The sequence below is a fragment of the Helianthus annuus genome, chromosome 2 (genome assembly GCF_002127325.2).
Source record: "Helianthus annuus cultivar XRQ/B chromosome 2, HanXRQr2.0-SUNRISE, whole genome shotgun sequence".
NCBI lineage: Eukaryota > Viridiplantae > Streptophyta > Magnoliopsida > Asterales > Asteraceae > Helianthus > Helianthus annuus.
This window is the reverse complement of record NC_035434.2, coordinates 50,643,430-50,666,847: the sequence shown is the minus strand read 5'-3', so window position 1 is coordinate 50,666,847 and position 23,418 is coordinate 50,643,430. Positions and strand designations below refer to the sequence as shown.

The window sequence follows — 23,418 nt, the reverse complement described above, 5'->3', positions numbered from 1 at the left end:
TTACGTTAAATCTTTTTACGTTTTACGTTTTATGTTTTTACGGTTTACGTTAAAAAGTTTACGGTTTACGTTAAAAAGTTTACGGTTTAAGTTTTTTTTTTACAAAAACTTTTTTACGCAAAAACGAACGCAACCAGAAATCGCAAACTCAGGAGGTGTCTCAGATATATTGTTATCATCATCGACTAGGGGGGAAAACACAAAAAACCAACAACATCAAAACAAAGTGTATCTCGGAAAAAAAAACGGGGTTTGGCTCAGATTATCCGATAATCAAGAGGCTGCAAAAGTGGGGTTGCAGGTTCAAAAAACCTACCCTCCGCCGTCCTTGCCGCGCCATCGACATCAAAATCTACGTTTTTCTTTTCATCATCGCCACCCAATCGATCGTATCAAAACCCACAGATTCAAAGATCACAAATCAAAATCCCCCAACATATCAAAACCCACTTCAACCACTATTTTTTACAAACCCACCAAAATCATCAAAACCCACCAAACTTCAAGCAGAAAAAAAAAACCCAAACTTTTTGAATCAAAGAACCTCAATCAAAACAGAAACAAATCGAACCTTTGCGCCAATCAACAAGAATCACAAAGACCCAAAATTCAAGAACACCAATCATCAGTATCACAGAATTACAAAGACCCAAATTTAAGAACCACAGAATCAAGAATCACAAAGACCCAAATTCCAGAATCACTAAGAACCAAATTCAAAAACCATAAATTCATGAATTGAAATTCTTACCAATTCTACCCCCACCTCTACCACCACCACCACCACCACCACTGCCTAGGGTTCCGCCACCAACCCCAACGCCACCACAACCAAACACCAGTCGCAAGGGTGGCGGCGGAGAGGAAAGGGGGGGCCAAAGATACCCCCGGAGAGCTGCCGGAGAGGAAAGGGGGGGCAAAAAAAACCTGCACCGACTTGAGGATGATGTTGAGGACGATTGTCGCCGGAGAAGATGATTGTTGGCTGGAGAAGATGATTGTTGGCTGGAGATCGTGGTGACCGGAGGGTGGATAACGGTGAGAATGGTGGCTGAGATTATCAGAGATGATGTAGACGATGAAGCTCTGGTTTTGTAGATATGGTTGGGGAGACGATAGAAGATGAATATGGTGGCTTGAATATGGAGATCTGCTTTTTGAAGGTTTTGTGAAGATGGGAGATCTGCTTTTTGAAGATAGATACAAATGTTTGGTACATTTAAAGGAAGAGAGAGACAAATGAGGAGAGAGACAATGTCAGGTACATTTATGAAGAGAGAGGGTGAGATTTGATATTTGGGGTAAATGACCAAACTACCCCTTTTTCTGATTGGTTGAGAGTGGTTTTCACGGTTCTTACAACTGGAGGTGGTTTTCATTTTAGCGGTCCCCTATATATATAATTTATATAGGGGAAGGTTCAAATGAAAACCACTAGTTATTGTGAAAACTCGAAAACTAATTAAAAAAGCCAAAAAAACATACAATTTTTTTTTTATTTTTTTTGCAAACCAAATTTCGCAGGTTTTTTATATATAAAAAAAATTTCAAAAAAAAAAATTGTGTAGTGCACATGTGTAATACTACACATGTGTATTATTACACATGTGTACTACAAATTTTTTTTTTTTGAAAAAAGTTTTTTTTATATATAAAAACCAGCGATTTTTATAAAAAAAATTGAAAAAAAAAATTGTATGTTCTTTAGGCTTTTTTTAGTTAGCTTTCGAGTTTTCACAATAAAAGTGGTTTTCATTTGAACCATCCCCTATATATATATATATAGGGGAATGATAAAACGAAACCCACTTGAGTTAAGAAAACTAAAAAAACCATTGTAAAAACCCCATGTAACATTTTTATTTTTTTCTAAAAAAATAGGGAATGTAACATACATATATTTGAACATTATAAAAGGAAAACAAAAAAGCGCCGAGTAGTTTATTTTTTTAAAATGTAACATACAAATTTTGAACTTTTTTTTTAAAAACTAGTTGGCACTTTTTACATTTTTTTATAAAAATGCTCAAATACATTCACGTCACATTCCCTGTTTTTTTATAAAAAAAAATGTCACACAGGGTTTTCTTGAGTTTTCTCAACTCAAGTGGGTTTTCATTTTATCCTTTACCTATATATATAAGGGCTAGTTAACGTATAATTGACTTTAACGTATGATGCGTACGCGATGATAATATAACATGCGGATTTAGTTTACAACATGCGGATTTGGTTTCATGCGGCTTTGGTTTATACATGTCGATTTGGTTTATAACGTGCATACTTAATTTACAACATGCGGATTTAGAAATATAACATGAGGAAATCGCATCGCAAACGCATCGTACGTTAAGGGATATTGTATAGTACACTTTCTCTCTCCTTCCTCTCTCTCTCTCTCACTATATATATATATATATATAAGGTTTTAAAGTTAACACTAGTGTATTTGTGAAATGAGTGAAAATACCATGGCCATTGATTTCCATTTGTGTAGTGATAATCAAGGGGTGGGTTATATGAAAAACCCTATCTTTTTTAGAAAACCTTGGAAACCCAACCTCATCCATTGATTTAAATAGATCTAAATAGATCAATGGCCCTCATTTGTTTAGAGAATTCTTGCCTTTAAAAACAATATAATAGTCCATATAGTACAAACTAAGGGCAATATGGGTAATGAAAAAGCAACTTTATTGACTTTGGAAAACACAAAACATCAAATCACCATAAAAGCTTCTCTTTCTCTTACCTCTTTCTCTTTCCTCTTTCTCTTTCCCATTTCTTCTTCCCTAATCTTGAAGACAACCATAGCCACAATCATAAAAGCTTATCTGGACGGTTTGAAGACCCTTCTTCATGTTCAGGTGTTGCTGATTAGAGAAACAATAATCTTTAGAGAGAGAACGATGACAAGATGAATGTTTTTAGAGAGAGAAAGTTGATGTTTTAGATAGAGAAACAACAATCTTTATCACAAAGACACACGCACGAGTGGGTGTGTGAGAAGAAGGTTTGAAGATCTTCTTCGTGTTCATCGGACGGTTATAGATCCGGTAAGTGTTCTTGAAATATCATTTCACACTTGATTTTTTGTTGAAATGGTTGTTAATATGTTTTTGTGTGCTAAAAGTGTTTTAGTAATGCTTAATGTTCATGTATTTTAAATAAATCAAAAACTTTAGGATGAGATTTTGAAGGGGTTTTTTTGTTGGTTTGGTTGCTTGTTAGGGTCTTTTGATCTTAATAGTAGCTGTTTTTTTGTTGGTTTGGGTTGCTTGTTTGGGTTTTTGATCTGAACAGTAAGTGTTTTTTTGTTGGGTTGCTTTATTCACAGACTCAGGCCCATAACATGTGTTAAGCCCCCCTGTTAGAATGTTATATAACGTGTGTTGATTTACAGAAACAAACCCATAAAGATATTCAATTGACAAGCTGGATGGATGTAGGCGAAGTTAATGCGTGTTCTAGTAATGGTTAATGTTCATGTATTTTAAATAAATCCAAAACTTTAGGATGAGATTTTGAACGGGTTTTTTTGTTGGTTTGGGGCTTTTGATCTTAACAATAATTTTTTTTGTTGGGTTGCTTGATTTACAGAGACAGACCCATAGCATGTGTTAAGCACCTGTTAGAATGATATATAACGTGTGTTGATTTACAGAAACAGATCCATAAAAGATATTCAATTGACAAGCTGGATGGATGTAGGCAACGTTAATGCGGGGACATTGAATAAGTCACATCCTTTGGGAAAGAAGTCTTCGTTCATTTATAACATGTGTTGGTGGTTCATGCTGTAACAGAACACCATGATGTAACCTGACATGTGTTCATGTATAACATGTGTTAAGCCCCTGTTAGAATGATATATAACGTGTGTTAACCTTTTATTAATTAAAAAAAACAAGTAATATCTATTTTATTTTTGTTGATGTTTAAAATATCCGATAATGTGGATACTGAGCGCAAAACTTGTACAAGTAACAAATGTACAAGTTAGTATGTAACGTGTAATATGAAACGAGCCATTTATGGTAACACATGTACCGGTAATTTTGGAATATATAATATGAAACATGTCATTTGTTTTGCACATTTTGGAATGTATAACATGTGTCAAGCCACTGTTATAATCTTTTTGTAACCTGACATGTATTCATGTATAAACTAGTGGTTTACAAAACACCATGATGTGTATATACTGATCTAACATGTGTTATAATTTGTCTGTTCAGAACATGTAATTGCTTAACATGTGACAAAGGGTGAAAACAGTGGACGGGGGCGATGAGTTTAATGGTGAGCTTAGTTAATATGGTAATCTTGTTGTAACCCCACTTTTATACATATGATAACATGTAAGCATCCATTATAACCCGACTTGTATTCATGTATATGAAAGTGGTTTGCAAAACACCATGATGTGCATATACTGATCGTAACACGTGTACAAGTTAATATGGAACATACAAGTTAATGTTATAACACCGTATACCTGGGATAACATGCGTTAAGCCTCTGTTATAATCTTGGTTTAACCCAACATGGTGTCATGTATAAGCTAGTGGTTTCCAAAACACCATGATTTGTATATACATACTGTAACGTGTGTTACGCGCCTGACATGTATATCATGTGTTACGCCTCTATTATAACATGTGTTAAGACTTCTAGAATGGATGCAAAAACTTCAATAGTAACTTAATAACAACATAATATACCTGATATAACGTGTGTTAAGCCTCTTTTATAACGTGTGTTAAGACTTCCAGAATGTGTTAAGTCCATACCGTTTTAACATCATGTACTAGACAAAACAAAATAAGAGTCTCACATTACATATTACTAGTAAACGAAAATACATAGCACTAAGAAAATGGTGGAGCTTCCTTTGACAGTCTACCTTAGCTTTTCAACGGCTACCTTTGTTGCCTTAGCTTTTCAGTGGCTACCCTTGCTTTATTGTTTGGGTCGGTCTTGAAACGGTTTGTAAACATGTGGGTGTGCGTATGCCAGGGAAGTTATAAAATGTGTTTTCATGTCACACGTTACACGTGTTACGTTGTACATGGGTTTCATGTCACATGTAACACATGCATGTCTGAGAAGTTCAACCTATAACACGTGTTAGTTGTGTTGTGCTGTAACATAAACATGGTCATGATCCTTGAGCATATGATCCGCGTTTGACGAAACCAACGGCTCCGAGAATTGGATCTTATTTCCCTTGAATCCATCACCGTCCTAATAACAAAAAGATAAGATAACCGTTAAGTCGTTAACCAGACATAAATATTAACACATTCATAGCCAGAAAATCTTTTTTCTCAAATAACATCACAAAAACAGTTACTATTCAGATCAAAAGCCCCAAACAAAGCAACCAAACCAACAAAAAACAGTTACTATTCAGATCAAAAGCCTAAACAAGCAACCAAACCAAGCACAACTTTTTAACACAAAAATAAAAACCTGTAAATTAATCTTACACAACTGAAACAACAACTAACAAAGTACACAGAACTAAAAACCTGCAATTAATTTGTCATACCCTAATACATGTCTCTATTACATCGTCATACCCTAATACATGTCTCTATAACATGTTACTATGGTTTAGCTGTGAAACAGGAGTTCAAACTATAACACGTGTTACGTTGGTTGTGCTGTAAGACAAACTTGGCTTAGCTGTGAAACAGGAGTTCAGACTATAACACGTGTTACGTTGGTCGTGCTGTAAGACAAACTTGGCTTTTCGTTTCTAAAAATAGATGTGCCGATTATTAGACGTCTAAAAATAAAAAAATCGGGCATGTGTTAAACACGTCATAACTATAATAATTTAAACTGTATGGCTATGTCTAATAGGATAAAGTGTAACATGTATTAGGGTATGACGATGTAAAACTAATCACATGTTTAATAAAATTAATCAATAACACCTGTTTAATAAAATTAATCTTACACAACTGAAACAACAACTAACAAAGTACACAGAACTAAAAACTCTTTAACATATAATCAATAACACCTTACAATTTCAACAATTAATTCAGCAACACCTAATCAGCAAATTAGTAAAATTAATCACATGTTTAGTAAAATTAATGATACACAACATTAACAAAAAAAACTCACAGATTTAACAACTCTTAACACCTTACAATTTCAACAAATTATTTCAAACAAATCACATACAAAACAATAACCAAAATCCTGATAATCAAACGAATTAAACATATATGACAACAACAACAACAACCTGTCGACGAAGATCTGCATCACGAAGCTTAGCTTCAATTTCTTCAACACTTGACGGAGATGCCTTCGTTTCCGTGAGTCTTCGGCGGAGCCTCGTCGGCAAGACAATGAGCATTTAATTCCTCGTCAGTAGGGAAGTCACTGATAATGAACCTGTTGGGGAGCAGATGACCCGGCGACATTAACTCGTTCGTTGGTGGATTTGTCTCCATGGACATTAATGGAGAAAGGAAGAAATGAAGGAGTGTATGGTAAAGGAAGAGATGCAGGTCTTTAATAGAGGTCTTTATTATAAATGAAAAGGATAGAGAAATTGAGAGAGCAAAGATACATTGGGATTATAAGTGTGCAATAAATGTTGTCAGATCATAGTAGAAAAAGGTCAAATATCTTTTTGAATTGGGTATGATAATGTTGAATTTACAAATGTGCCCTCAAAAGCAAAAGATAAGAAGGAGATGGCTGGGACACGTGGCAAATTGTAGGCCTTGTGATGGGTTTCCAAAGTTTTCTCAATTTAAAGGGTTTTTTATGGAGCATTACCCTATATATATATATATATATATACATATATAGAAACAGGATCAGGAGAGAACGCCTCAAAGTGTGAGAACGGTGAGAACGATTATCAGCCACAAGATCTTAGTGGTTTGTGGTTGAGATTGATGCGGTGTTATTTTTGTAAATAATAGGGGTCTTGGAACTACCAGAAGGGGTAAAATAGGAAGATCCAAACAAAGGTGCACATGCTAATCACATGTCATTTTCCCCCATCATATTTAAACGACAATAACTTTTTTATACGTGATTATTTTTCGAAAAAAATTACACCATAAAACTCAGCGTTTTTTTATCTTTCCAATGAGTATAATATTGATATACTTTTCGAAAAAAATTAACTGGGTTTTATGGCGTTTTTCTGAACTGGGTGTTTTATGGCGTTTTAAACTAGGTATTTTCATGGCGTTTTTCTGAACTAGGTGTTTTTATGGTGTTTTAACTAGGTATTTTGTTTACACTTGTTCACACTATAAGTTACACTTTGGACTCTTAAAATATAGTTTTTTTGTTATGGCGTTTTAACTAGGAGCTGGCTTAAACTAATTAAATACTTGTGTTCACACTTGTTTACACTTGTTCACACTATAAGTTACACTTTGGACCCTGAAAATATAGCTTTTTTTTGTTATGGCGTTTTAACTAATTAAATACTTGTGTTTACACTTGTTCACACTATAAGTTACACTTTGGACACTGAAAATATAGCTTTTTTTGTATTACACTTTGAAACTAATTAAATACTTGTGTTTACACTTGTTTACACTTGTTCACACTATAAGTTACACTTTGGACCCTGAAAATATAGCTTTTTTTGTTATGGCGTTTTAACTAGGAGCTGGCTCAAAAAAAACTAATTAAATACTTGTGTTCACACTTGTTCACACTGTTGATGCATGGAATGTCTGTTGACTTCGTCTACATCAAGTCTTAGGTCAAGATAGGTCAACATAGGATCTAGAATGTCAAAATTAGGTTTTATATTAAGGTTTCGCTTGTATGTACAAAAGGTTTCGCTTTTGTGTCAGTTATTAGTTTCGCTTATGTGGGTTAGGTAATAGGTTCGCTTATACGGACATGTCGTATAAGCGGAACCATATGGACTATAAATAGCTGCCATAAGCGAAACATTGTCATTCATGGATGTACGTTAAAGCGAAACTGTTGAGAGCATTTGGTACTAAAACTCTGTCAATTTGTAATCAGAATGCAATAAAACGAAAGGAATTGAATAGGAAAGATGTTGTAATTTCATTTACGTTGATTCCGCCTCTGTACGTGAAGATGAACGTTCTCTACTGACTATTCAGGGTCGGAACACGGTCCAACAAGTGGTATCAGAGCTCAGGACGAGGAGTTCATACTACTACAGCTTGAATCTGCAGAATTCTCTCATTTCTACTCACTTTCTCTCATACTTTTTCAGTTTGAACTGGTTTCTACGGTTGAAATGGCCTGAATTTTGACTATAACGTGTGTAATACAGTAACAACAAATCCTAGAAAGTTTCAAGTTAAAATTCGGACTAAAACATGGTGAAAACTGGTTAGAACTAGGTTCCGCTTGTACGGACATCGAAGGTTCCGCTTGAAAATACATAGTTCCGCTTGAAACGAACTGATAGTCTCGCTTATTCAGATAAGTAGTTCCGCTTATTTGTGCAGTTTCGCTCATAGGTTTCGCTTGAAGGAACATAGTAGTTTCGCTTGTAGTGACAATTAAGTGGTTTCGCTTTTCAGTCACTGATAGTTTCGCTTATCCGGACTTGTTGGTTTCGCTTATTCTGACATATCTAGTTCCGCTTGAACAAACCTGTGACTTTCGCTTATTTGAACAGTATACACTTTCGCTTATTTGTTCAAGTGATACTTTCGCTTATCTATCACAAGCTGGTTTCGCTTATCAGTCATACCCTGTTTCGCTTATTTGTCACATTTTTCAAAATCTCGAAAATTTTTCTAAGTGTTGGTTGATTTTGCAGGTACATTCACGATGGATGATATTTTCTTAAACCCATTCAGCGACATGTACGCGTTTGCTGGAAATTTTGGAAATGATGATACATCGTCAAGTAATGTGAACGAGAACCCGCCAAAAGAAAAGAAAAAGGAAGCTTGGGAATCGAAAAGTGCTTTTGGAACATTCAATAAACCCCCAAAGCTTATGGCTATCGAGGACTACAATCGGTGGTCCAGAAAGCTTGAAGATTGGATGATGGCATTTGCATTTCCCAGTTGGAAGAGTTTGAAAACCGGTTATGATCAAGGAAACAAAAATGGTGAAACTCTATCTTCAGCTGATGAGATTGACTCGTTTGTAGCTGAACAAAAATGTGTGGCTTTGTTGTTCCAGTCTGTTCGGGAAGACATCATCTCTTTGATCGATTATACAAATGCAAAAGATCTTTGGCAAAAGCTAGAAAAGAAATGTCTAGGAAGTACTGAAATTGTAAAAAGTAAAAAGAAACTTCTTAGGAAAGAGTTTGATATGTTTGGTTGTCTTAAGAATGAGTCAGTTTGTAAAATGATAGAAAGGTTCTGTCATCTGAAGCTGGAATTAGCAAGACATGATATCAGATATCTGATGAAGAACTTGTTGACAAACTGTTCAATTCATTACCAGACGAGATGGATTGGAGATATTATGCGCTAATGTTGAAGAACACTATTGCTCCTGAAAATTTGAAACCAGATTTGGTGATTGAGAGACTTGAAAGTCACGAGTTGGAACTGAAGAAGACGTACAAAGTCAATCACTCATCTTATCAACAGAATTTGGATCTGTACTATCCGAAAAGCATGATGCCAAAAGCAACTTCTCCTAAAACTGCATTTTCTGCTGAGAATGTGTCGACAGCAAGCAAAGAAAGTCAAAGCAGTCAAAGCAGTGGAAGTCACAGTGGTTATCACGGTGGATCTTCATCATCTGCAAGTCATTCTGATGCGAAGTTTCAATGCAACATTGCAATACATTTGAAGAATGCACAGAATTTTGACGAGGAGTCGGCTAAGCAACAAATGATTTTCTTGGCGTCGGTGTTGGAATCGTATGAAGGGTTAGTAGCTGGGAAGATAGGCAACACAAATCTAACGAAAGAGGACTATGACCAAATAGATCCTGAAGAAATGGAGCTAATCGATATTCGTTGGGCTATGGCTAGTGTTGTTCGTCGTGCTCAGCGTTTCATGGAAATAACGGGCAGAAAATCAATTGGTGGTCCGTCTACAAAATTGGGTTTTGATAAATCCAAAGTGACGTGTTTCAAGTGTAAGCAGAAGGGTCACTTTAAACGAGAATGTAGAAACGCGTATGCTGATGAGTCGGAGAATCCTTTCAGAGACGATTACTACAAAAGGCAATATATCATCAGAATAAATCTGAGCCACCTAGATTGAAGCAGAGTGAAGACAACAGAGAGAAATCTAGAGCTCTTGCAGTGATTTATGATGATGAGGGGTATGATTGGAGTAAAGAGGTCCTACCAGAAGAAGATGCGGTCGGTTACGCATTCATGAAGAAAAATGAACCTATTCCGTGGAAAGACGATCGTACTGAAGAGCAGAAGTATAAATACAGAAAAATGATTTCTGAAAACAAAATTATTAGACTTTCTGGTATCTATTTGGAAGCGAAGAGAGCGAGAAGATGGAATCCGGACAGAGAGTGTTATCTTGATCCGTATGGAAACATTGCCATCGACCACAAAACTCTTGATCTGGAAGCCTTAATCAAGGAAATGAAAGATGAGGATGAGTATTGGCAGAACAAATGGTGGGGAACTCCATGACGTGATTGTCGTGGGTCACGCAAATTTAATCCCCAAACAACTGTAGTTAGTGGTAGTAGGGTATCGAACTCAGGGAGTATGTGGAAGATGTGTCGATTGTATAGCTTTGTACTTAAACTAATTATTAGACTAAATTGCAGAAAAATTAAAATTCAAGAGTTTGGATTGTTGTTTTAGAAAACTAAATTAAAAACTAATTCAAATCAAGATTGGTTGTAAAACAAATAGGAGAGAACAATGATCACCTTAGGTTTCAGTTTCTTTAAACGATTGTGTGTAATTCCAACTAGAAAGAGTTACATAGACATAACTCGTGTATATGTGATTGAAGTGATAAAAGGGAACAAAGTACTCGGATTAGATAAACGCGAGGTTGTTTCCCGATGACCTATTAATCAATAACCAACCCTAACCCTTCCCGTGATATCTCGATTGCCAACGGCACCAAGAACGTACGATTAAGTCTAGAAATTGCAATATTGATTAACAAACTACAAACAATCAAACATACACCATGACATTCAAGCAACGCAAGATATCATTCTAGAAATGCAGAAATTAAACACACAAAAGTTCAAGAAACATTCACCTAAGATGATCACCGAAGAGTTTAGCCGGACATGGCTCGGTGAATCATCATCAACATCAAACTATTGTTCATACGAATCAAGAAAACAAACCGAATGATAGAAACTGTTCACAAACCAAGCCACAAGCCAAAAATCGCCCCTATGCTGTCCTAGAACCGTCCAATAATGAGAAGATATGAAAAGACACTCAAAAACCAACTTAAAAACGGCAATTACACATTTTGCTCGCAGGCTCCACCGTAAATTACGGCTCCACCGTAATTTACGGTGAACGTTGTTCTTTTACGGCACAAATGAACTGTGTTACGGTGAAGAAAAATGCAAAATCCAGGTCTACCGTAAATTACGGCAGGACCGTAATTTACGGTGGTCAGCTGCCTTGTCTTCTTTGTTGTTTCTTTTGTTCCACGCTCGACCCGTTCTTCACCAAAGCCTCCAAAGCTGCGTTTGATCCATCTTTTAGCTCCTAAATCGCACCTGAAACATAAGCATCGTAGTTATCTAATTCAAGATAATTACACGATTAAATGGAGGATTATTTCATCTTTTAACATGCTTAAGGGTTGTCTAAAGGACCACCCGTCACATCCCCACACTTAACCGTTGCTTGTCCCAAGCAACTCATCAACATGATTTCAAAACAAGTGATCAAATCAAACCAAGCAAAGCATGCAATTTCTTTACCAACCCCTTTTTAACACCCAAGCAATGCACCCCTCTCAAATTCTCTCCTCTCGGCTACAAGTGAAAACTAGCAAAGATAAGCTAGACACACACTAGGCAAACGGGTGGTTGCACAATCATAAGCTTGTACCTGAATCGATCATTCTCCTAAAATGGGTCAAACATGAATGCAAATCAAAGGGACTTCAAGGTTGTAACGTGGCTAGGTGTATAGGTAGGAAAGGGAATATATATGAGTAACGAAAATTCGACCCGGTCTTTTTATTACAAACACAAACAAACTAACAATCAACGCACTACTATATACAAGACAATTAAGTCCCCTCTTTTTTTTTCTTTTTCTCATTGCTTTTTTTTTCAAGCAACAAACATACGATAACGCATTAACCATATCTAATTCAAACTAGCAAAACTACAGATACTATCACTAATACTGTAAGACCGGGTCAAATTTGGGTAAATTTTAGGTAAGTAGCTAGGGGAAACAAATGATAAGCTTTAAAGGCACAAACTGGGCAACTAAATGACCAAACCCCCGCCCCTCTCACTACCATGCTCATATATATACTTATGAGGTCCAACCCCCCAAATCCCACACTCGCTCACACCAACGACGAGGCTACCTAATGCCCTTATCCTTTCTACATTCATGTTTAACTAAGGATTCAAATCGCATTCAAGCACAAGTTCTAACACACCCCCACCCGTAGCCACTCTCATCAAAGACAATTATTTATATACAAGTGTGGCTACAACTCTCACCAAGAACGAAAAAGGGATCAAGGGTTGCCGGTGCATCAACTTGGGGATAAATTAGGGCGTTCAAAATCTCACATCATTTCGCTTGGCTCAAAATTTTTCAAAAACCTCAAAATTTCCCCCCATCCCCACACTTGGGATACATTGACCCCAATGTATGGTTTTGGGAGGCTTTGATCACTAAACTCAATCACCATCAACAAAAGCTTGTTTTCTCAAACCCCAAATTTCTTTTTGTATTTTTCTTTTTATATTTTTTTATGTTTTTCTTTTTTTTTTTTTTAACACGACACCACCAACAAACACCAACCCAACAATCAACCACATAATCAAACACCACCCATCCTCCCTACCATAACCAACATAAACCAACAAATATGTACAAACTATACACAAGAGAGAATACCACCTGATTAATAGTAGCGCGGTCCCGGAGGTCCAAAGATGGATGACATCATATCATTCCACTCTCCAAATCCGAATGCGCCGCTGCTACTCCCCTCTTGTTGTTGTGGTCCCTCCTGTTGCCTTGGGTCAAGCCATTGAGAATGGTGAAGTGGTGGAGTCGGATATGAAATGCTACCATCATAAGGCGGCAACGAGGCATAGTCCACATGTTGTGGATCTTCAACAACCGGCCTTCCGGCATGCCAATCCGCATGCATCCGCCTCATTTGATCATCATGATATCTATTATTAGCATCCACCTCTCGAGAGTATGCGTGGGTACGGTTCCATGACTCATTGCGATCGAAGCTATGTTTTAACGACCGCTCTATGCTTGCACTATTCCTCGTGTTTTGATCATACAACGTCCTCTCCGGCCCCGACCATGTATCAAAAATAGATGCCGGCGGACGTTGACTTTCGATCACCTCTTGCATTGAACCACTATAAGCCCACCCCGGCTCATAAGGTTGTTGCGCATAGTCGTAGAACATACCACCGTGACCTCCACCAAAACCCCCTAAACCAACATTTGCACCACCATGCGGCTCGTCCGCATAATCCTCGTCCCCGCTCGGAACCATTTCTACATCACTCTCCGGCTCATCCGGCTCTCCCAGTAACAACTCTCTTGCATTCAACTTTAATGCCCTCCACCTTTGACCTTCAGATTTCAACTTATGATAACGTTCCGACTGAGTGTACGTCCAAACATTCCCCAACCTATCCAATGTAAACGGCTGGTGCCTTTTCGTCAAACCTCGGTCTTCGGATGTTAACGCTTTCTGTTGTTTCATCAAACCCGTAATTATGCGACAGTACGGGACGATGTCTCTTCCATATTTGTTCCGGCATATCCATAAGTGGTGCATGATAAGGTAGCGTATCGGGAAGCGTGGGGACCCATGCATCAACGAATAAAGAACGGGTATTTCTGGATACCTTACCTGTTCTTTGTCTCCCCTTCTTGGAATGACATTGAGAAGGCAGATTGTATGCAGCAATTTAGCTTCAATCTTCAAGTTCTTCCGGTATAGAATACCACTGTATCTACCGGGCAAAAACAATGCTGCCAACATGTCATTCCACCTAACATGCTTTTCTGGTTTAAGCAATAAGTCATCAAGTGTGGGCACCATGTATTCCCTAGATGGAAGACTGTCATACTTTCCAAGCTTCTTCAGTGTATCATACGACATCTCCACCGGTACCCCATGTACCATCCCGATCAACTTCATTTGTGATGGCATGTTGAAATTGTGACATTTTAGCGTTGCCATCCACTCTTGTATCTCCGTCATGAACAGATTACTCTTGTCTTTGTCGAAGCATTTAAGCGCCCCCTCCCAACCTAAAGCGCGAAACTTAGCAAACACCCCGAACTGACCAAATTGGGGCTCATCAACTTCTTTCTCACAAATAAACGCGGCTGCCTTGTTTTTCAACTTGTTCATGCAATCATTGTAAAGTGTTGGCTGCCAAATCTCGGGTTGATCATCCAAAGACCCCGAGTTCCATACCGGCTTTTCACTCGGGTTTAACGCCATCTCTTCTTCTTCTTCACTTTCGCTTTCACTAACCCTACCTAGATATTGCCTCTTCTTTGATGGTTGCTCCTTTTGTTTTCCCTTGCCTTTTGATGAAGATGAGCTTGATCCGCTTGTTCCTTTATCTTTGCCATTTCCTACACACATGAAACAAGCAACAAAACAAACAATAAATTAAACCCTCTCTTCAAAATCATCCCCACACTTGCTTGTTATCATGGTTGTAGATGTTAGTGAACCAAAAGTGTATCAAGAATTTTTCAAAAATTGGGCATGATGTCTCTACAATGTAGAACATCCCAAAAGTTCACTACTTTAACCACAAATCCTACATCTACAACCATCAACCATGTTCCATAATCAATTCATAATCATATCTTAACAACAAGCAAGTGGGCAAGAACACATAACCTAAATCACCTTACTTTTCACAATGTAGCACCAAAATATAACAAAATAAGCGTTCATACCTTGTTTAAAGATGGAAGAGTGCTTGTGAAACCAAAAACCCCAAAACCCCCAATTTATCTCAAACTAGGGTTTCGAATTTGGACCCCAAAATTGCGTTTTCTCTGAAATCTCTCCTCACAATCACAAAGCTTGTGAAAAATTAGTCAAGTTAGACCAAGATTCCACTTGATTTGGACAGGAATTGAAGGGTTTATGAAAGATGGAAGGTTTGGGAAGCTATGGAGGTTGTGGGTCTTGAGAGAAGGAAGATGGTGATGGAAAAGTGAAAAGTGAATGGGTGGATGGGGTTGATTCACGTGACCAGGGTTTGTTTGTATTAGATTTTATATTTTTTTTTATTTTTAACAATGTGCGGACCCCAAACGACGGACATAAGCTTGCTGCGTACCGTAATTTACAGTCTCACCGTAAATTACGGTGAGACCTGAACATCAAAACTGCACCGTAAGTCAGTAGACTTACACCGTAAACCCCCATCAATTTCCACTTCCACCGTAAATTACGGTATTACCGTAATTTACGGTAAACACTGAACCTCAACTTTTCATCGTAACTCAGGAGGATTACACCGTAAAGCCCACAACTTTTGAACACCCACCGTAAATTACGGCTGTACCGTAATTTACGGTGCTCGCTGGGCATCTCTACTTTGATAAAATTTTAGGTTTTATGTGAAACATTTTTAGATTTTTTCATGTTTTTCGATTTTTTTATGTTTTTTAATTTTTTCAAAAACTTGTAAAAATTACCCTACCCCCTCAAAAATCCCGTGTTGTCCTTAACACAATGTAAGAGCAATTCGCGACCCGAACATCCCCACACTTGTTTCGAACACGGACTTCGAGGAACTATGGCAATTGTGCAAATATACAAAACAAAACAAAACAACACTACTATGTACACTACCACCAAACCTGGGCCTCTCATGGTTGTTCCTCATCGACCGGGCGTAAGATATAGCCCGCTTTGTCAAGCTCCAAGTTGTTGATGTCATTTCCTTCCAAGTACGGCTTCAAGCGGTGACCATTCACCGTTTGTTGTTTCAACGTTTGCTCATCTTGGATGTCCACATCACCAAATCGCCCAACTCTTCGAATAACATACGGACCCATCCATTTGCTTTTAAGTTTGCCCGCGAACATTTTCAATCGTGAGTTGTACAACCAAACTTTCTGCCCCACTTCGAACGTTTTCTTGCGCAATTTCGCATCATGCACTTTCTTTAGCTTATCCTTATAAGCCGATGCACATTCGTACGCCTCATCTCGAATCTCTTCTATCTCGCTCAATTGTAACTTCCTCAACTTACCCGCCTCGTCGTAATCCGCGTTGACTGTCTTGATCGCCCAATGCGCCCGATGCGCCAACTCCATTGGCAAGTGACAACCCTTACCATACACCATCCGGTAAGGTGTTGTGCCAATCGGAGTCTTGTAGGCCGTACGGTACGCCCACAAAGCATCATCCAACTTGCTCGACCAATCCTTTCTATCCGTTCTTACCGTCTTCATGAGGATCTCCTTGATCTGACGGTTGGACACTTCGACTTGTCCACTCGTTTGCGGATGGTAAGGTGTGGCGACTCGGTGGTCACGCTATACCTCTTCAATAATTTTCCGAAGTTGAAGTTCTTGAAATGTGAACCACCATCACTTATAATAACCCGCGGGATTCCAAAGCGAGAGAAGATGTTGGATTGAACAAATTTACAAACAACCGAGTGGTCGTTCGTTCGTGTTGCAATAGCCTCAATCCACTTCGAGACATAATCCACCGCCACAAGAATATAAAGGAAGCCATTCGAATTCGGAAACGGACCCATAAAATCTATTCCCCATACATCGAATATCTCTACAACCAAGATTGGTTGTAGTGGCATCTCATCCCTCTTCGATATGCTACCCATCTTTTGGCAATTTACACAATTCCGGGCGAACTCAATTGCATCCCTAAAGATAGTGGGCCAATAAAACCCACAAGATAGTACCCGATAACCGGTTTTATGCCCACTAAAATGACCCCCGCAAGCGGACGAATGGGCATGAGTTAAGATTTCTAACACTTCCGTCTCGGGCACACACCTCCGTATGACTTGATCCGGTCCGATCTTGAAGAGATCCGGCTCATCCCAAATGTATTGCTTTACTTGGACCATGAATTGTTGTCGACGCTTTTTGGTCCAATGAGTTGGAATGGCACCCGTGGCTAAATAGTTGACATAATGCGCATACCATGGCGCAACGAAAGTGGACACGGCTAACAACTGCTCATCGGGGAAACTTTCATTAATCTCACTTACATCGCCGGTCCCTTCTACCGGAATCCGAGACAAATGATCCGCTACTACATTCTCGCTTCCCTTCTTATCTCGGATCTCTAGATCAAACTCTTGTAATAATAAGACCCATCGAATCAATCGCGGCTTCGCATCCTTTTTCTCCATCAAATACCGAACCGCACTATGATCCGAATAAACCACTACCTTGCTTCCCCAAATATACGAGCGAAACTTATCCAAAGCATACACCACCGCTAGTAACTCCTTCTCGGTTGTGGTGTAGTTAAGTTGCGCTTCGGATAAAGTTTTGCTTGCATAGTAAATAACCACCGGTTTCTTGTCAACCCGTTGACCCAAAACTGCACCAATAGTGGTATCGCTCGCATCACACATTATCTCGAACGGCTTTGACCAATCAGGTGGTTGCAAGATAGGCGCCTTGATCAAGTGTTCCTTCAAAACAGTGAAAGCTTGCATACACTCGTTAGTAAAATCAAACGGGGCATCTTTTAATAACAAATTGCATAAGGGTTTGGTGATAACACTAAAACCCTTAATGAAACGTCGATAAAAACCCGCGTGTCCCAAGAATGACCTTACACCCTTAACATTTTTAGGAGGTGGCAAAGATGATATTACCCGTATCTTTGCCTTATCCACCTCCATCCCTCTTTCCGAAATCACATGTCCCAACACAATGCCCTCTTGCACCATGAAATGACTTTTCTCCCAACTTAGCACTAAATTTTCTCAACGCACCTTTTCAAAACCTTTTGCAATTCGTTGAGACAAGCATCAAAAGTAGTGCCAAAAATGGAGAAATCATCCATGAATACTTCGAGCGACTCTCCAACCATGTCCGAGAAAATACTCATCATACATCGTTGGAAAGTTGCCGGAGCATTACACAAACCAAATGGCATTCGCCTAAAGGCAAAGGTGCCATATGGACATGTGAAGGTGGTCTTGTGTTGGTCATCCGGGTGTATGGCAATTTGATTATAACCCGAATACCCATCTAAAAAGCAATAATATTTTTGACCCGACAATTTCTCAATAATTTGGTCAATGAAAGGTAGCGGGAAATGGTCCTTAGAAGTGGCGGCATTCAATTTCCGGTAGTCAATACACACCCGCCACCCGGTAACCGGTCGGGTGGCAATTTGTTCACCACTTTCATCGTTGACTACTTGAATGCCGGCCTTCTTAGGCACAACTTGGGTGGGACTCACCCAAGCACTATCCGAAATCGGATAGATGATTCCCGCATCCAACGATTTAATTACCTCTTTTTTTACTACCTCCCTTAGGTTCGGGTTCAACCGCCTTTGAGCTTCTCGTGTCGGTTTGGCATCTTCGGTTGTGATGATTTTATGCATGACGATGGATGGACTAATTCCTTTGAGGTCGGCAATCGTCCACCCAATAGCACCCTTGTTCGCTTTTAAAACTTCCATTAATGCTTGCTCTTGTGCCAACTCCAAATTAGAGGCAATGATGACCGGTAAAGTGTCATTATCCCCTAAAAATACGTACTTCAAATGGCTAGGCAAGTCCTTGAGCTCCAACTTTGGTGCTTCCTCCAATGATGGTTTTGTACCCGAATCGATCTCCACCGGTAAACCCTCGAATTGATGGGTCCATGGTGGTCTACCTTCTTTCATTGCCATAGCATCTTGTGCTTCCTCTTCAACCCGTAATGCATAAGCATGTACCTGTTCAAAAAAGTCACACAAGCAAATATCCAAACCATCCTCCTCATACTCATGCGGGTTGCATCCATCTACTATGTCTGCCATGAAACACTCATCAACACCGTTAGCATTAGAATTGTTAGTAAAAACATTCAAACGCATTTTTCGATTTCCAAACGCCATATCAACTGTACCAAATCTACAATCAATAATAGCATGTGCGGTGCTTAAAAATGGCCGACCCAAAATTATATTTTGTTGTTGTTTAGGGTCCGCCGATGAGTAATCCAAAACTAAGAAGTCCACCGGGTAATAAAACTCATCAATTTTCACAATAACATTTTGAACCATACCCCGAGGCAACTTATGAGACAAATCGGCCAAAACAACCGTCGTCTCCACCCTTGCTAATGGACCAAAGTCATATTGGTCGTATAAGCCCCCCGGTAAAATGCTAACTCCGGCTCCGAGATCTAGCAACGCCTTAACCATTTGAAAATTACCCACTTGTACATTAATCAATGGCGTGCCCGGATCTTGGAGCTTAGGAGGAAGCTCCCCATTCAACACCGCACTCACTTGCCCGGTCAAATCCACCCGCTTAGGCACTTTCTTTTTGTTTTGCCTTTTTTGTGTACATAATTCTTTTAAGAATTTTGCATAAGCGGGGACTTGTTTTATTGCATCGAGGAGTGGGAGATTTATTTTTACTTGTTTGAACATATCCCACATCTCCTCTTTTTGAGGACCTCTCGACACAATAAAATTTTTCTTTCCCGGGTCAAGTAGGGCCGATGGAAATGGAACTTGACTCGGTTCACCCTCAACTTTTTCATTCTTTTCACTTTCACCCAAACCCGGTTTTTTAATAATTGTTTCTTTTGGTTTAACCGGTGAAAGTTCATCATCACTTTCAATTCCCGTGATATCCTCAACCACCCCCTCAACCAATTCAGGTGACACATTGGCTTTAAATTCTTTCCCACTTCTTAAAACACTAACATGATTAATATTAACATTACCTCGTGACGAACCATGTGAAGGGTTTACCTTAGTGTCGCTTGGAAGTTGACCCTTTCCTTTCTTCAATTCCGCCACATCGGTTGCTAATTGACCCATTTGGGTTGTTAGTGATTGGATGCTTTTATCACGAACCTCATCTTTTTGCATTCGCACTTCATCAAGTTGGTTCCGTTTTTGCATCTCCATTTGCATGCTCTTTAGCATCTCCATCACCTCGTTTCCACCAGAAAGCCCCCCTTGTTCTTGACCCGTTTGGTATTGCTTTTGATAACCTTGGTTATTTCCGCCTCGGTACCCACCTTGGTTATTGTAAGATGGCCGTGAACCAAAATTACCTTGCTACCTTGAAAATTTGGGTTCGCTTGATTTGAAGGGTTCCCATATCTAAAGTTCGGATGGTTCCTCAATCCGGGGTGGTAGGTATTAGAATTCATGTTGTTGTAGTTCCTACCACCTCCTCCTTGACCTTGACCTTGAACCGCATGGACTTCCTCGTATTGCCCTTCCAACATCCCTTGGCAATTTTCAGCCGCATGACCTATTTCATTACACAAAGCACAAACATTATATATTTGGTTAGTGGTTTGAACATTACCATCATCTATGGCGTGCACTTGCGGTCGGGTGGTGGTCGGTCGGGCTCTTCTCGAGGCTTGAGCTTTTCTCTTTGATGTAGTTGCCATGCTTTCCAAGAACTCCCAATCTTCATTCTCATAGTTTGTTCCAAAAGTCCCACCGGTGATAGACATCAAATCGCGTGCGTCTTCGGCACTCAACCCCTCATGAAAGGCATTCATTAACTCCCACAATTCGATTCCATGGTGAGGGCAATTCTTTATCATCATATTGAATCGTTCGAACGCTTCATGGAACATCTCACCATGTTGTTGTTGGAAGCTCCTCAACCCCTTTCTAGCATCATTAGTCTTTTGGGCGGTATAGAATTCATCTAAGAAAGTTTGTTGCATTTCCCCCCAAGTGTAAATAGATGCCGAAGGCAAAGTGTAGAACCACTTCTTTGCCTTATCCTCCAAAGAAAACTGAAATAAGACCAACTTGACTTCATCGGCCGAAAAACCTTGACTCCCAAAAGTGTTGCAAATTGAGTCATAGGCCTCTAGATGGAAATACGGCTCCTCCGTTGCTAACCCTTTGTACTTCGGTAAACTTTGCAACGAGTTTGTTCTTACTTCAAAAGTTCTCCCTTGGTTGTTGTGAGGGATAACCACCGGTGAAGGGTTTTGAGTAATGATTGGCCTGAAATGTGCCTCTATTCCCCTTGCTTGTTCCCTAAGATGCCTTCTTGGAACACCCAATCGACCCCTTGGACGAATAGGACCCATTGGTCTTGGCATAGGCCCTTGTGGTGCAATTGGTTGTTGGGGCATCGGTGGGTATTGAATCGGCCTTTGAAATTGTGGTTGTACATGTTGTGGCCGAACTTGTTGCAATGGAATAGGTTGTTGTATTGGTGGCCCTTGTGGTCTTGGCCGAATGTGTTGTGGTATAATTTGTTGTTGTGGCATTCCACCAACACTTGCCATCCCTTGAGATTGACTTTGCAAATACCCAAACTCCCCTTGATCACCATAACCTCCATAACCGTACCCATCATCTTCATAACCCTCATAATCTTCAAATCCCTCATCATAACCATCTCCTTGAATTCCCGAGGTCTGCCCAAATGGGATGGTCGAATACGGAAAGCCCGATTGTTGTTGTTGTGGTCTAAAAGATGAAGTAGTATGCACGATAGTTGAATTAGGTGCAATTGTGAAGGTGGATGATGATTGACCCGTAGTTGGGGGAAAGAAGTGAGATAATGGTGGGATTATGGTGGATGGATCGTAGGTGATGGTAGGCTCAGTTTGAGTGGTGATTGGTTGGGTGACATTGGATGGTGTAACTTCAGCGGTGGTATTAGGTAATGTAGTGTTTGGTGATGGTTGGGTGGAAGTAGGTATAAAGGATGAAGATGATTGACTGGTTGTAGGTGGAATCTGAGAATCAGCCATGATGTTTCTCGGTGTGATGGGTGAAGTGGGTGAACCAATGATTTTGTTTTCTCGCACTAAAACTCGGTTTTGTCTTAGTGTTCTTTCAATTTCCGGATCAAACGATAGCGGTGATGACCTGTGAGAGCCTCTAGTATGCATACACCTGAAGTACCTGCACACTAAACACAACCAACGTAAACCCGAAAATAACAAACAAACCTATTAAACTAACACACGTTGCGCACTACTCCCCGGCAACGGCGCCAAAATTTGACGTGATTGTCGTGGGTCACGCAAATTTAATCCCCAAACAACTGTAGTTAGTGGTAGTAGGGTATCGAACTCAGGGAGTATGTGGAAGATGTGTCGATTGTATAGCTTTGTACTTAAACTAATTATTAGACTAAATTGCAGAAAAATTAAAATTCAAGAGTTTGGATTGTTGTTTTAGAAAACTAAATTAAAAACTAATTCAAATCAAGATTGGTTGTAAAACAAATAGGAGAGAACAATGATCACCTTAGGTTTCAGTTTCTTTAAACGATTGTGTGTAATTCCAACTAGAAAGAGTTACATAGACATAACTCGTGTATATGTGATTGAAGTGATAAAAGGGAACAAAGTACTCGGATTAGATAAACGCGAGGTTGTTTCCCGATGACTAACCCTAACCCTTCCCGTGATATCTCGATTGCCAACGGCACCAAGAACGTACGATTAAGACTAGAAATTGCAATATTGATTAACAAACTACAAACAATCAAACATACACCATGACATTCAAGCAACGCAAGATATCATTCTAGAAATGCAGAAATTAAACACACAAAAGTTCAAGAAACATTCACCTAAGATGATCACCGAAGAGTTTAGCCGGACATGGCTCGGTGAATCATCATCAACATCAAACTATTGTTCATACGAATCAAGAAAACAAACCGAATGATAGAAACTGTTCACAAACCAAGCCACAAGCCAAAAATCGCCCCTATGCTGTCCTAGAACCGTCCAATAATGAGAAGATATGAAAAGACACTCAAAAACCAACTTAAAAACGGCAATTACACATTTTGCTCGCAGGCTCCACCGTAAATTACGGCTCCACCGTAATTTACGGTGAACGTTGTTCTTTTACGGCACAAATGAACTGTGTTACGGTGAAGAAAAATGCAAAATCCAGGTCTACCGTAAATTACGGCAGGACCGTAATTTACGGTGGTCAGCTGCCTTGTCTTCTTTGTTGTTTCTTTTGTTCCACGCTCAACCCGTTCTTCACCAAAGCCTCCAAAGCTGTGTTTGATCCATCTTTTAGCTCCTAA

General features: G+C 39.3%; 1 non-coding gene and 1 pseudogene across 1 annotated transcript; one reads left to right on the top strand and one right to left on the bottom strand.

The window, feature by feature from the left end:
• Positions 1-12,971: 12,971 nt before the first annotated feature.
• Positions 12,972-18,099, bottom strand: LOC118484876 (annotated as a pseudogene).
• Positions 18,100-20,915: 2,816 nt separating this feature from the next.
• Positions 20,916-21,021, top strand: LOC118489928. Its single transcript, XR_004887940.1, has one exon. It is a non-coding gene; the product is annotated as a small nucleolar RNA R71 (small nucleolar RNA).
• Positions 21,022-23,418: the final 2,397 nt, after the last annotated feature.